The sequence below is a fragment of the Arachis ipaensis genome, chromosome B09, assembly GCF_000816755.2.
Source record: "Arachis ipaensis cultivar K30076 chromosome B09, Araip1.1, whole genome shotgun sequence".
In the NCBI taxonomy this organism is placed as follows: Eukaryota; Viridiplantae; Streptophyta; class Magnoliopsida; order Fabales; family Fabaceae; genus Arachis; species Arachis ipaensis.
This window is the reverse complement of record NC_029793.2, coordinates 138,875,800-138,879,747: the sequence shown is the minus strand read 5'-3', so window position 1 is coordinate 138,879,747 and position 3,948 is coordinate 138,875,800. Positions and strand designations below refer to the sequence as shown.

The following is a 3,948-nucleotide window of genomic DNA, read 5'->3' as shown; positions in this document are numbered from 1 at the left end:
TCATACTCACATGCATGCATATATACATACACAAACATATATTTGGCAATGATGATGATTATGATTCTGATCCTTTGGAAGGCTTTTGATGAACACCACTAGCTATGGAACTGTCTATGATTAGTTCTAAGCTATAAGATTTGAGGGCACTCCTATGTTTTACACTTTTACCTTCAGTTTGCCTGCTATTTGAGCTAGTTGGTTAGATTTGATTGTTTATATAGGAGTTTTCGGTCATGTTTCTAAGGGAAAATTAGTGACTTAATTTATGAATGATGATGCGCTGCACTGAGCTCTGAGTTACTTTTATTAATTGACTGCATAATTAATAGTGAGGGTTTGGATTGGCTTTATTTAGAGGAAGAAAGTACCCTTTTATTTAAAAAAAAATTGCAAAATTTTAAGAGCATTTGGATATAATTTTATTTGCCACATGCTTTGATCTGCAACTTCAAATTTTAAAGAAATGAAATATGAGAAATTGTTCCAAATTAGTACCCCCCTTCTTTTATTTATTTGTTTATTTTTTTTTTAATTCTGCCCAATGATGGACATACAATCTCCTGGCTAATAGGTTTTGTTCATACTTGTAGCTGCACCAATCTCTCTCTCTTTCTCACTCGATAACTCTGTGAACTGCGATCTCTCATAATTATTTATTTATTTATTTATTTTATTTCTTCCGGATGGTGCAAGAAGTCTGTGAATAAAGCTAGTGGCATAAGCTTTAGCTGATTTCTAGCTAGCTATATGAGATCTGAGGGCTCTATTTTTCTGTTAGTTTTTCTGGTTAAGTGATTACATAAGTTTGCTTCCTTTTTGGTGGCTATCTTTGATTTTTATTGATGTCATCTTCTTTAGTTACTGTTTTTTTCATTTTCTTGGTATTATAAGTGCTACTGCTACTTCACGCAGTGCTATGTGAACTTACATTTCTGTATGCTGTGATGTTGTAGGGTTTAGGCCTTTAGGGTGATGTTCTAGCTTCAATTCAGTTCTGCCCTATCCTGCTCTACTAATATAACAACTACAATACTTCAGAAGTTTTCCTTTGTATTTAGTTTACTACTTGCATAGGATAATGTCTACATTGATGAAGTTTTTTATTTTCCTTCTGAATCATAGATTTTGATTGTTTTAGTTTGCATTTTATACACATGCATAGTTAACTGCAAAATTTTTCTTTTCCCCTTTTTCACACATTATAATAATTCTGCCAAATGATAGAACATGTTTACTAATGAACGACTCTATGGATATTGTTCATGACTGGACATACATCACCTCCATTACCATCACGGCATCACTATCGTCACCACTACCATTATCATAATCATAATCATATCCATCAATCAATTAATCTCTTTGTGTATGCCTCGGTGGGTAAATGGCTAAATGGGACATTGAAGGATGAGATTGAAGCCTGTTACAAAAGCCATGGATGAGTTTTATTTAGCTATGAGATCTGAGGTCTAGTTTTTTTTTTAAAAAATATGCTTACTGAGGGTTTAAATCAAAGGCACTTTCCTGGTCTTAAATTTTCATTACAGAAGTTGAAGAGAAACTTGTGCAATATTGTGGTTTGTATTTTTCTTTACTCTTATCACATCATTGTTGTTTTACTTTTGGTTTTGGAGTTGCCCTCACAATGTTAATATTAATTCAACCTTTGGAACCCATTGCATGGATATTATTATCTTGCTCTTTTTGAATAATATAGGTTTCTTCGCATTGCAGGTGCTGATTCAGAGTAGATTGGTTCTTGAACTCCCTCCTTTGGTAAACTCTGGATCAAATCATATGCTATTAGTTCTTAATGTCAGTATCATGCTCCCATTTATGCTGACTTTATTTTTCCCATTTCTTTTTTGTTGGCTTAACAAATTAACTGTTGCTTTTCTGATGAATGTGCTTTGTCATGGCATCTGTATAGTTCATGTTGTATTTCGATATGCCCTGGGATGAAAATTATTGAAGCTGGAACTTTGAATACGATGCCAGCCTTTTCCATTCCTTCTGCCTTTCCTCCCACTGCCATAATTAACCGTTCCTTTCCCTTGTGCTGCCATTACTGATGATGTTCCTCTAGACCTTGTACTTGTTCTTCTTCTTCATCATCAACTTCTTCTCTTATGCATTCCCTTTATCACTATACCTCTAATCATTGTTGTTATTATTATTATTTTCTTGCTGTCACGGTAATTGGCAGCGGGTAGAAATGGTGGAGAGGGGAGACAGGGATGTGCACACTGCCTTTGGAACCCATGGTATCTGAGGGCACTTTGTATACTCTGTTCACTTATTCTATCATCATCATGTAACTGAATGATCCACTGCTTTGCATTCTTAGTGAATATGTACTACTATTGTAGATATTGATCCGTGAATTTCTTCTCTTGTATATTAATACTATGATAATCTTTAGCATCATGTCTCACATTCGACAAAAGTTAGTTTCTTCCATGTCTATCTCATTATAGTTTTTGTTATCTTAATTAGGTTGGAAAGGAAACTCGACATTTTGGAGTATTGTGTTGCGTGGGGTTCCAAATTTAGGTCTCTCATTGACCTCTTTCTGGCAATGATTCCCTTTATTTAAGCTCAGAAATTTCAGAAGTTAGTGTAATGTACAATGTTGTATATAATCTCTGTAAATAATCATACCTTTGTAATTTGAAGGGAAACTAATTCCTTTGAAAGAATAATATTTAATCATAGATCTTCAATTAGATATTCATGGTTCCTTATATATAAATTTTTAGAAAATCTCGGCTTACAAGTCAAATTGAGTTACAAGTCTTACAAGTCATTACAGTCAAACGCGCCTCTTATGGCATGTAAGTTTCACGTGCCTCATTAACAGATTTTCAAATCAATCAACGCGCAAATATATAACTTCCTTTTTTGAAAGGATTTCGTTTTCTTTTTCGAATTTCTTGTCTTTTTTCTTCGATTTCTTGCCTTCTCCTTTGTCGTTTATGTGCCTGTCTCTCTGCCTTCTCCTTGTCATTTACGTGCATTTTTCTCTTTGTTTTCTTTCTTCATTTTTCTCAATTTTCATTGTCTCTGAAATCAAGGTTTGAAATCCTTTTGAAGATAATAGATGATTCAACTTCAAATTGTCAGCTAAACCAGAGCGAAGTGGATTTTGAATTTGAATCCAATGAAGTTCCTGAGGTTTGATTTAGTTTTAGTTAATTATTGAATCTGAATTTGATCTACTTAGTAGTTTATGATTGTGTAATTGAATAATGCGTGAATATTGAATCTAATGTACTGTAAATTTGCTGTTAATTGTTCCTTGTTTGAATTGAATCTAATATACTAGTTTCTGATGAATTTTGTGCATTTTATATAAGACATTCGGGTGTAGATCAGGAATATTTGGGTGTATTTTAGGAAAGTTTCGGTGTATTTACAGTTTATGACTTTTCATATTCTTTTAGTTGAATTGTTAATGTTCCGGTGTAGTTCAGGAATATTTAGATGTATTTTAGAAAAGTTTGGGTATATTTACAGTTTATGACCTTTCATCTGACAGAGGATGAATTGTCTTATTCTTTTACTTGAATTGTTTTAGTTTCTGTTTAATGATGATTCATGAGTCTGGTTTTTGTTATTTTTTTATGATTGTTATTTCTATTCTATAGTATATGCTTGTTTTTAATATGGTGGTATTTTTTGGTGTATTTTACAGCCCCTCTGTGTTGTTGATGAGCAGTTTGATCCCAAGGTTGGAATGACTTTTAACACCCTTGAAGATGCTGCAAAATTCTGTAAGGATTATCCGAAGGCTGCTGGTTTTTCTACAAGAGTTCGGAGTATGAATAAGAAGGAAAACGAAATTAAGAATCAATTGATTACATGTAGCAGGGAGGAAAATGGAAATAAAAAATATCTCCGACCGAGAAGACAAATCCCAGTGCTGGTTTAAATTGTCCTGGAAGA

General features: G+C 33.3%; 1 long non-coding RNA gene across 2 annotated transcripts; it reads left to right on the top strand.

Moving 5' to 3' along the window:
- LOC107617842 lies at positions 7-2,696 on the top strand. Of its 2 annotated transcripts, XR_001615081.2 has the most exons (3): positions 7-1,580; positions 1,738-1,818; positions 1,934-2,696. It is a non-coding gene; the product is annotated as an uncharacterized LOC107617842 (long non-coding RNA). The 2 variants fall into 2 exon arrangements; XR_002353589.1 differs by having other exon boundaries at positions 1,738-2,696.